Here is a 12,009-nt window from a genome sequence, read left to right as displayed (position 1 = left end):
GGTTTGTTCTCTGCACAGGATATACCAGGAGAGGCCAAGATATTTTTTCAGAGCTTCATATGTACGTGGAGGCCCTGCTCCCCCACAGGCGCCATGCAGTCGAGGATCTATCCTCACCTCACCATGTGACTAGCCCCCTTGGCACCACATGGCGGGCCAGCCCCTACCCCACCACAGCATGTGGTGGCTAGGCTGTGGGGTCATGCTTGTAAGCGAGGCCAAAACGCTTCTTTTCTGCAGTTAACATTTGCATGGGGGGGCAGCTTGCACCTGACCCCCACAGTTGCTATGCAGTCAGGGGTCTATCCCCCACCCAACCAGACCATGTGGCTAGTCCCCAACCCACTAAAAGTACGTGTCTGCCGTGCAGTGTGGATCACGCAGCATGTCCTGGCTTGTGCGTGGTGAAGGCTGCAAACGCAGGAAAGATTTGGGGGGAGTGATATCACTGGGGTGGAAGTCTCCCCCCATGGCAAACATTTCCGGGGCCTAGCTGCTGCCTTGATCATCAACAGAAACCCTAGCTGCTCCCCCAGTGGGGCCCTACCTATATCATGGTGCCTGCACCACGCTAACAGGAGTCCCCTCACACCTTCCCCCGCTTCCCAAAGTGTGTTGCTTGGGGGAGCAGCACAGTCTCTGCATTGTTCTGTTTGCTATATTTCACAAGGAAAAACAGACATCTGGAGAGCCAACACTATAGTGTGTGTGATTGACAGTTCCCTGACTTGCTGCCTTGCACCATGAAAGGTGTTCTTTCCACAGGGGACCACTGAGGTTCCTGTCAACATGGCACAGTCAGAACAGGGAAAGGCATCCTTGCTATTTGCAGGCACAGTAGTTCTCAAGTGGGGACAACAGGTGCCCAGCCCCACTGAACACACGTAAACTTACAAGTTTCCTGAAATGCTCCTAGATTATTGTAACCTGAGCACCTTTACCAACCCATTTAACTGCTGTACAGATTTCTCAGGAGGCTCATACTTAAGGTGTTCTTTCCCCAGGGGACCACTGAGGTTCCTGTTAGCATGGCACAGACACCTGAAGAACAGACACTGTAATATGTGGGATTGACAGGTCACTGACTTGTTGCCCTGCCCATGAAAGGTGTTCTTTCACCAGAGGGGACCACTGATTTTCAGTGGGGGAAGACAGCCTAACCACTAGAAAGCAAGGAACTGTCTTTCCTTTTCTTCTTCTGAGTGATGCTAACCACTGGACACCAGTGCCCTCTGGGATTCCCCATTTTCCCTAATTTTCTTCTGAAAATTGGTTGTTTGGTTTCAAGGGGAAGGGAATGAGGGCAATGCAGTCTGGGAAGGTGACAGTGGATGCTATGAGGGCCAATGTGGTTGAAAGTTCTGTGATGCAGATCACTCAATATCTCACTGGGGAAAGAGTCTTCTGAAAAATGGCTGTTTGTTTTGAAGGCAATGCAGTGTTGGAAGATGACATCACACTCCCACAACCACTTGTGGGGAATTTTTTCTCCTAATGCAGCAGCGAAAAAACCCAGAATCCCACAGGCCTTAGGGAGCTGTGGGATAGGTTCCCACAATGAACTGCTGCAACAGGCGAACTTTGGCGATTATGGAGATTCCACAGCCACTCGAGACAACTAGTTCCAGTACTTAACTACCTTGACAGTGAGGACATTTTTCTTAATGTCCAACCTAAACCTCCCTTGCTGCAATTTAAGTCCATTGCATAGTAACTTAAGACAAAAGAGTTGTGGCCAGAGTTGTATATATGTGAATTATGCAAGGCTAAAAATTGGTGGTTCTTCGAGTGGTCCCCGTGGGTGCTCCACAGTAGGTGTCGGGCTCGCCCGGCGCCACAGATCGGAATTCTTCTAGCAGTTTCCACTGGATCGTGCATGCGCCGATGCGCGCCACTCCTTTGTGCGCTCTCGGTTATGTGCGCGATCCGGTCCCCGCCAGTTCCTTCTCAACCGCCAACGGCTGCAGACGGAATCCGCTCCAGCTCTAAAGCCTGAGACAGATAAGATAGTTCTTTTTACTTGTTAGCTCGTTGTTCTTACTATTATACCAAAAAAAAAAAAAATGGGAAAAAAAAAAACCCCACACAAAATAGTACGTGAGAAGAGGAACGGAGGGAAGAGTAGCGGACAAAGAAGGCTGGTTAAGCCATCCGCGAATGTTATTTGGGTTATAGAATGCACTGATTAGCGGCTAAGTACCCTATTAACAGTAAAGACTCACCGCAATGTCTTCCTCGGGGTTTAAGAAGCGTGAGTCATGCTGCAAGGCTATGCCGGCCTCTGATGGGCATAGTAAGTGCATTCGCTGCCTGGGGAGTCCCATGTTACTCAGAAGTGTTTGCACTGCGCTAAGCTTACAGCCAGGGCCAGGAAGGACAGAGAGATGAGGCTCAAAATGATCTTGTTTGATAAGGCCCTTCAGCCTGAGCTGCCGGAGAAGCCTCACACAGAAGGGCCCTCTGGGTCGCATAAAAGGAAGGCAGCTTCTTTGACCCCCTCTGTGCAAAAGAAGAGGAAACTCCCCCCGGATCGATTCTTGCTGGCGGTTTCTGCGAGCAGGATGAGCAGAACGCAGAGCCCTGAGCCGCGGGCTGATGAAAGCGGCAGCGCGGTTGCGCACGTGGCCGGGGCCGGGCCTCCAGCTATTCAGCAGCTGGCACTGAGGGCACCGTGGGCACCAGCGCGGCAAGCTCCGGAATCGGCGGCGCTGCCTGACGCGGCACCAGCTCTCACGGCACCGATGGCGCAGGGGCACCTAGCACGGGGCCCGGCGGCGCTGGAGGAAGCTACCCGCGTGGCACCGACAGCAGGGCCAAGATCCCCAGCACGGGAGGGGGCGGCGCCCACCCTGCAGGGGCGGGGGAAAGCTAGAGCCAAAACCCAGCACCTCAGTCCATCTCCAGGCAGGGCTGTGATGCCCGTTATCACCCAGCTCCGCCCCCCGCCCCCCCCCCCCCGAGATACACACTCCGCGTCGCAGGGTGGCAACTCCACCGGCCTATTTCGGACCTCCCTCTCCGTTTCTCCAACCACTTTCACCTTGGCTCAGGCCACCTTCAACCTTCTTCGGCATGGATCCCTATGAGTACGATCACAAACCAGCTTCACCATTATCAATGTCGTCACAGAGATCCCGCTCTCCCAGACACTATGGGTACACACTCTGATCATGGTCCAGGTCTCTATCACCGGGCCTTGTTCATGTTGTTATGGCCGTCCTCATCATACTGAACGCTGACATCAGAGGTCTAGATCCAGGGGCAGATCCCCTCCCACTCCTCGCCAATACCCCCGTGTACACTCTCGCTCTGGGAGAGAAACGCAGCTGTCCCAGGGGGAATTTGGTCTGCAGTCCCGAGACTTTCCTTCACAGCCCACGAGGGAGCAAGCATACCAGCGAACTCGGGAGCCAGAGGACTTGGAGGTTTATCCTAGCGGCTCCTGCTCATCCTCCCCACATGAGGCAATTGTCCCCGGGGATGTCTCCCCTCCGGATGACCTTAAACAATTCCAAGAGCTGTTCAAAAGAGTAACATACACTCAGGACATTCAAATAGCAGAGGTGCAGAGAAGCATCACAAACTCCTGAAAAATTTGAGACCCCCGGCTTCATCTAAAATCACTATTCCACTGGACGAAGCCATTATGGAGTCAGCCACTAACATATGGCAGACTCCGGCCTCTATTCCGCCTATGAATAAAACGGCAGATAATTAATACTTCGTCCTAGCCAAGGGCATGGAATTCCTGTTTAGCCACCCACAGCCCAATTCTTTGGTGGTCGAATCATCCCAGCAGAGGTCGAAGATGCCTCAGTACAAATCGGGGGGGGGTCAGATAAAGATGCTAAGAAATTAGAGCTGTTCGCCAGAAAGGTCTACTCCTCCTCTACCTTATTACTGAGAATGGCAAACTACGCGGCACATTTATCAAACCATAACTTTGACAACTACTCTAGACTTACCTCTCTCATGGATTCCCTCCCGGAGGACAAGAAGCCGGTGTTAAAGGCAATCGTCCAGGAGGGCTACGCGGCCTTGCGAACGGGAGTTCAGATTGCCCTGGACGTGGCAGACACAGCGGCATGCTCAACAGCTGCAGCAGTGGTAATGCGTAGGGAGTCCTGGCTCCAGACGTCTGGTATCCCCAGAGATCTACAGGCGAAGATCGTGGCTCTTCCCTTCGACAAGCAAAAGCTCTTTGCAGAACCAACTGACTCAGTCCTGCACTCTAGCAAAGATTCGAGGGCCACGCTTAAGACCTTGGGTACCTACGCTCCTCCATACAAGAGAAAGAAATTCTATCCTCAGCAAAGGTGCTACGCTTATCAACCACAACGCGCACAGTATCAGTGAGGCTATGACCAAGGGCTCCATCAACAGCAGCAACAGTACAGGGCCCCCAGGCGACGTTCTCAACAAAGTCGTACAACCTTGGGGCAAGCCCAGAGGCAGCAAGTTTGACGGGTATGTCAAGGACTGCACTATCAACACCATCGCTCAATGCCACTCTCACCTCATGTTCCATCATCGCCTCAAACCGTTCCACTCCCAATGGCAAAAGATCACAACAGACAAATGGGTGCTGGAAATTATAGCCACGGGTTACACGATCCACTTCCAGTCACTACCACTGACGAAACCTCCCACCCAGCCTCTTCTCAGGGACCCTTCTCACGAGGCAAGGCTGAAGCAGGAGGTAGATCACCTCATGTTCATAGGGGAGGTGGAAAGAGTACCGGAACAATTCCAAGGGAAAGGTTTTTTACTCACGATACTTCCTAACAGAGAAGAAAACAGGAGGCTGGAGACCGATTTTGGACCTACGGGGCCTCAACAGATACTTGCGCAAGCAGCGCTTCCGGATGATTACAGTTGCCTCCAAACTTACGGCACTGGACAATGGAGACTAGTTTGCAGCCCTCGACTTACAAGATGCTTACTTTCGTATAATAATTCACCCGGCACACAGACACTTCCTCCGCTTCATGGTCGGCGGTGAGCATTTCCAATACAGGGTTCTTCCGTTCGGCCTATCCTCAGCACCCAGAGTCTTTACCAGAACCCTGGCAGTGGTATCAGCTTACCTGCACAGGCAGGGTGTGTTTATTTTTCCATACCTGGATGACTGCCTACTGAAAGGGGCCTCAAAGGCAGAGGTCCTGTGCATGATACGCGTTACCATGACCACGTTTACTTCGCTGGGCCTAGTTATCAACCTTGCAAAGTCAAAGACCGAACCCACGCAAGATATAGAGTTCATAAGGGCGCACATAAACTCTATCACATCAAGAGTATACCTGCCCGACACCCGCTTCCGCACCATCACATCCTTGGTGCAAGTCATGATGTACAGCCCCGCGGTGCTGATCCTAACATGCCTGCAACTGTTGGGGCACATGGTGGCCGCCACATTTGTGGTACAGAATGCCAGGTTACACATGCGAAGCCTGCAGCATTGGCTGGCAAGCGTTTATAGACTGGCAGCCCATACTGTCCACAGGGTAGTATCGCCCACGACGGAGGTACGGAAGTCACTCGCGTGGTGGGCAGATCCCAAGAACCTGCTAGTGGGAGTGCCCTTCCACCAACCACAAATTTCCATTTTTCTTACAACTGACTCCTCCCACATAGGATGGGGAGCGCGCATTGGCAGCAAGGTGACGCAAGGGCTATGGTCCCCCGCGGAACAGACACTCCACATAAGCGTACTGGAGCTCAGAGCAGTGTTCAATGCGTGCAGACATTTTCGGAAATACCTGCACGGCAAAGTAGTCGGGATCAATACCGGCAATACCTCCACCACGTTCTACATCAATCGACAAGGAGGGGCACGGTCCCGTGCGCTATGTGCAGAAGCAGTCTGATTGTGGAATTGGTGCATTGCCAACAACATAACGTTGAAGGCCTCGTACTTGCCGGGTGCCCACAACGTGAAGGCAGATCAACTGAGCAGGCGCTTTGCACTCACGCACGAATGGCAGATCTGCTCTGACCTGCTACGATGCATATTTCGCACCTGGGGGTTTCCCCAAGTTGATTTGTTTGCCACCCAGTGCAACAAGAAATGCCCTCAGTACTGCTCCAGAGCAGGAATAGGGAGGGGTCCCTGGGGGACGCTTTCATGATCTCATGGAAGGGCCCTCTACTCTACGCGTTTCCCCCTACAACACTTATCCACAAGGTTCTGCAGAAAGCCAGAAGGGAGAGAGCTTGCGTGATACTCATAGTTCCAACTTGAGACTGACAACAATGGTTTCCCCTGCTTCTGCGCATGACGGATCGTCCACCACTCCCCCTACTGGTAGTGCCGGTCTTCCTCACGCAGGCTCAGGGGTCCATAGTGCACTCGCACCCTCAGGGACTCCGCCTACAAGCATGGTTAATCCATGGCTTAGCACCTCAGAGAGCACATGTACGGAGGGAGTAAGATAAGTCTTAGAGTGTAGCCAAAGGACCTCCACTAGGAGACTTACGAACACAAATGGACACGCATTACCGCCTGGTGCTCTGCCAAACAGTTAGCTCCTCTGGACGTCCCTATAACTGTAATTCTAGAATACCAACTGGACCTCAAACGAGATGGGCTCTCTCTATCCTCGCTAAAAGTCCACCTCGCAGCTATATCAGCTTTTCGGCACAAAGAGGAAGGGCCCACCATATTCGCCCATCCTATCGTTGCCAGGTTGTTGAAGGGGCTGGTAAACCTGTACCCGCCTCGAAAACCGCTACCACCATCGTGGAGTTTGGACTTGGTACTCCACACGCTATTGGGACCACCCTTCGAACCATTAGCCACAGTACCCCTCCGACTACTTACCATGAAAACGACCTTCCTTCTTGCGATTACCTCAGCCCGCAGGGTGAGCGAGCTCGCAGCAGTGATGGCAACGCCGCCCTGCACAGTATTCTCAAGGGAGGCGGTGATCTTACGGTTATACCCAGCCTTTGTTCCGAAAGTTTCCTCTGAGTTCCACATTAACGAACCAATAGTATTACCCTCATTTTACCCGAAGCCTCACAGCTCCAGCGAGGAGGCGCTCCTGCACCTCCTAGATGTGAGGAGAGCGTTGGCCTTTTACATAGACAGAACTAAGCTCTTCTGGAAAACGGACAGGCTTCTGGTGTCTCTCGCTCCCAGGTCGAAAGGGGAAGGCCTCTCTTCCCAGAGAATTTCAAATCACATTGTGTCTTGTATAAAACTGTGCTATGAGCTTCGAAAGACCCCTTTGCTAGTCCCGCCCAGGGCTCACTCCGCCAGAGTGGTGGCGGCATCAACGGCCTTCTTCAGAGGAATCGCGTTGAAAGACATTTGCAGAGTGGCGACTTGGTCATCCTACGACACCTTCGCCAAGCATTATGCCCTGCATCGGGTGTTCGATGAGGATACCCGTCTGTCGACAGCAGTCCTCTCAGAGGCAAGCTGCACGTGAATCGAGTACCCACCTCCTTACTTTGGGTTACTGCTGTGTGGTCACCTACTGTGGAGCACCCACGGCGACCACTCGAAGAAGAAAGAGAAGTTACTCTCTTGTAGTAACGATGGTTCTTCGAGATGTGTCCCCGTGGGTGCTCCACTGTCTGCCCATCCTCCCTGTTTCAGATCTCTGTCCGGTGTTTTTCAGAAGAATCCGGGGCGGTTGGTCAAGGAGCTGGCGGGCACCGGATCGCGCACATGACCGAGGGCGCGCAAGGGAGCGGCGCGCATTGGCACATGCGCGATCCACTGGAAACTGCTAGAAGAATTCCGATCTGCAGCGCCGGGCGAGCCCGACACCTACTGTGGAGCACCCACGGGGACACATCTCAAAGAACCATCGTTACTACAAGTGAGTAACTTCTCTATATGTTTAGCTGAACAATACATTGTAATTCCAAGCATACCAATAGACGACTCACAACAACAGCAAAAACACAACAAAAAAAACTCTATCATAAATAAATGTGTATATCACAACCACACAACAAATCCATTGGTCCCTGGTTCATAGACAAATGAAGAGCACTGCAGACCTGCATGAGAGTGAAGTGAAGAGAAGAAGGACATTGATCACTGGGTACAGCTATATCACAAATGAGCCGCGAAGCAAGTAGCTAGTTATACTAGAAATGTAAGGTAGTCCTAAAATGGGAGGGGAAATGTATGTTGTTCTTCGAGTGGTCCCCGTGGGTGCTCCACAATAGGTGACGGGCTCGCCCGGCGCCGCAGATCGGAAATCTTCCAGCAGTTTCTCCTGGATCGCGCACGCGCCGGCGCGCACTGCCCCCCCTGCGCGCCCCCAGCCACGTGCGCAATCTGGTCCCCGCCAGTTCCTTCTCAACCGCCATTGGCTGCAGACGGAATCTACTCAGGCTAAGGCCAGAGTCAGATTAAATAGTGGTTTTTTTCTATGTGTCATTTGTTGTTTTTGGTTATTAAAAAAAAAGAGAGAGAGAAAGCAAAGACAAGGAGAATATCAAAAAAAAAAAAAAAAGAAAGAAAGGAAAAAAGAGAGGAAAGGAGAAGAGAAGAGCGGACGTGAAGGCCACTTAGGCCGCCCGCTGCCCCAGAGGCCGGTGATCACTATTTGGGGTGGAAAGGCACGGATTAAGTGCTAAGTACCCTATTAACAGTAAAGGACTCACGGCAATGGCCTCTTCAGGTGTTAAAAAGCGTGAGTCATGCCATGAAGCTATGCCGGCCTCCGTGGGGCATAGCAAATGCATCCGATGCCTGGGGGAATCACAGGCTACCCAGAAGTGTTCTCACTGTGCTAAGCTCACAGCCAGGGCCAGGAAGGACAGAGCGATGAGGCGTAAAATGCTCTTGTTGATAAGGCTCTCCAGCCGGACTTACCGGAGAAGCCTCACCCAGAAGGGCCCTCTGGGTTGCATAAGAGGAGGGCAGCTTTCTCTGACCCCCTCGGTGCGGAAACGGAGGAAACTCTCCCTGGCTCGATCCTTGCCAGCGTTTGCAGCAAGCAGGACGAGCGGAGCACACAGCCCCTGGCCGCATACTCAGGCAAGCGGCAGCGCACGTGGCAGAGCCTCCGGTTATACAACAGCTGGCACGTGCGGCGCCTAGATCGTCAGCGAGGCAAGCGCCGGACCCGGGGGCACTGCCACAGGCGGCACCGGCCCCCGCGGCACCAACGGTGCAGGGGCGCCAGGCACGGAGCCTGCAGGCACCAGAGGAGGATACCCCCGCGGCACCACAGCTGACGGTGCCGAGCGCGGCGCTGACAGCGGGGCCGAGATCCCCGGCACGGAAGGGGATGGTGCTGGCCCCGCAGGGGAGGGGCAAGGCAAAATCAAAAGCCTGGCACCGCAGTCCATCTCCGGACAGGGCTGCGCTGCTGTTAGCACCAAGCCCTCCCCCTGTGATACACACGCCGCACCGAAGGTCTGTCTCCCCACCGGCCCATCCGGAACCTCCTTCTCCGTTCCTCCAACCAATGTTACCATGGCTTGGGCCACCTTCACCATTTCTGGGACTGGATCCCCTGGAGTACTATCACAAGCCAGTTTCACCTCTATCTGTGTCGTCATGGAGGTCTTGCTCTCCCAGACATCGGGGGTACACACCCCATGAGTGGTCTAGGTCTCCATCCCCGGACCCTTGCCCATGCTGCCATGGTCGTCCTTATCATGCTGGACACAGACACCACAGGCCTATACCCAGGGGCAGGTTGTCCCCCCCCCCCCCCCCCCGGCCGCTCAATACCCCCGTGGGCACTCCCGATCGGGGATGGAAACACAGTTGTCTCAAGGGGAGTTAATTTTAGAACCCCGAGACTTTCCTTCACAATCCTCCAGCGAGCAAGTGTATCATCAACCGCAGGAGCCCAAGGGTTCGAGGGAGGTTTACCCTAGTAGTTCCTCCTCATCCTCCCCAGATGAGGCCATGGCCCCCAGGGATGTCTCTCCCCCGATGACCTTAAACAGTTTCAGGAGCTGTTTAAAAGGGTGGCTTTCATGCAAGACATTCAAACGGCAGAGGTGCAGGAGAAACATCACAAACGCCTGGAAAATTTGAGACCCCCCACTTTGTCCAAAATTGCTATTCCGCTGGACGAAGCCATTCTGGAGTCAGCCATTACTATATGGCAGACTCCGGCCTCTGTTCCGCCTACGAACAAGAGAGCGGATAGGAAGTACTTCGTCCCGGCAAAGGGCATGGAGTTCGTCTTCAGTCACCCACAACCAAATTCTTTGGTGGTCGAGTCGTCCCAGCAGAGGTCAAAGGCTTCTCAGTACAAATCGGGGGGATGGGACAAAGATGCTAAGAAGATAGAGCTGTTTGGCAGGAAGGTATACTTCTCTTTTACCCTGCTATTTAGATTGGCAAATTATGGGCACATCTAGCAAACCATAATTTTGATAATTACTCCAGGCTTACTCCCCTCATGGATTCACTTCCGGAAGACAAAAAGTCGGTGTTAAAGGCGATTATTCAAGAGGGCTACGAAGCATCAGGGACGGGAGTCCAGATTGCCCTGGATGTGGCGGACACGGCGGCACGTTCAACGGCTACAGCAGTGGTCATGCGTAGAGAATCCTGGCCCCAGACATCGGGTATTCTGAGGGACCTACAGGCGAAGATTGTGGGCCTTCCCTTCGATACACAAAAGCTGTTTGCAGACTCAACCGACTCAGTCCTTCACTCCAGTAAGGACTCGAGAGCTACACTTAGAACCTTGGGCATTTATACTCCCCCATACAGGAGGGAAAAATTTTATCCTCAGCAAAGATGCTACGCTTACAACCACAGCGTGCTCAATATCAACGGGGCTACGGCCAAGGGCGCTATCAACAGCAGCAACAGTACAGAACTCCTAGGCGACGTTCTCAACAAAGCTGTACACCCTCGGGTCAGGCCCAAAGGCAACAAGTTTGACGGGTATGTCGGGGGCTGCACTATCTATACCCTCGCTCAATGCCACTCTCATCTCATGTTCCATCATCGCCTCGGACCGTTCCACTCCCAATGGCAAAAGATCACCACAGACAAATGGGTGCTGGAGATCATAGCCACGGGTTACGCGATCCCCTTCCAGTCTCTTCCACCGACGAAGCCTCCCACCAGGCTTCACCTCAGGGTCGCTGCCACGAGGCGAGGCTCAAGCAGAAGGTGAATCACCTTATGTTCACAGGGGAGGCAGAAAGAGTGCCGGAATAATTCCAGGGGAAGGTTTTTATTCACGCTACTTCCTACTGGAGAAGAAAACAGGAGACTGGAGGCCCATCTTAGATCTTCAGGGCCTCAACCGTTACTTGCGCAAGCACTGTTTTCGGATGATCACAGTTGCCTTGATACTCATGGCACTGGACGATGGAGACTGGGTTGCAGCACTTGACTTACAAGATGCTTACTTTCATATAACAATCCACCCAGCACACAGACGCTTCCTCCGCTTCACGGTCGGCCAGGAGCGCTTCCAGCCCAGGGTTCTTCCGTTCGGCCTCTCCTCGGCCCCCAGAGTCTTTACCAAAACCCTGGCAGTGGTGTCAGCTTACCTGCACAGACAGGGGGTGTTTATTTTTCCCATATCTGGGCGACTGCCTCCTAAAAGGGACCTCGAAGGCAGAGGTCTTACGCATGATTCGCGTCACAGTGGACACGTTTTCTTCGCTGGGCCTAGTCATCAACCTCGCAAAGTCAAAGTCCGAACCCACACAACATATAAAGTCCATAGGGGCACGCATAAACTCTATCACAGCAAAGGTGTACCTATCCGACGCCCGCTTCCGCGCCATCAGTTCGCTGGTGCAAGTCATTGCATACAGCCCCACGGTGCCGTTCTTAACGTGCTTACAGCTGCTGGGCCATATGGCGGCAGCGACATTTGTGGTGCAGAATGCCAGGTTGCACATGTGAAGCCTGCAGCATTGGCTGGCGAGCGTTTACAAACCGGCATCCCACACTGTCCACAGGGTGGTGTCGCCCACAACAGAGGTGCGCAGATCCCTGGCGTGGTGGGAAAACCCCGAGAATCTGTTAGTGGGGGTGCCTTTTCACCAACCACAAAT

The 12,009-nt window shown here is 53.3% G+C and overlaps 1 protein-coding gene across 6 annotated transcripts in view; it reads left to right on the top strand.

The window, feature by feature from the left end:
• Positions 1-12,009, top strand: part of RTTN (rotatin) — a 194,422-nt gene that overhangs the window by 92,576 nt on the left and 89,837 nt on the right. The window lies entirely within an intron of this gene.

The sequence above is a fragment of the Carettochelys insculpta genome, chromosome 2 (genome assembly GCF_033958435.1).
Source record: "Carettochelys insculpta isolate YL-2023 chromosome 2, ASM3395843v1, whole genome shotgun sequence".
In the NCBI taxonomy this organism is placed as follows: Eukaryota; Metazoa; Chordata; order Testudines; family Carettochelyidae; genus Carettochelys; species Carettochelys insculpta.
Note: the sequence above shows the minus strand (reverse complement) of the source record. Positions and strands in the feature narration are given on the sequence as shown.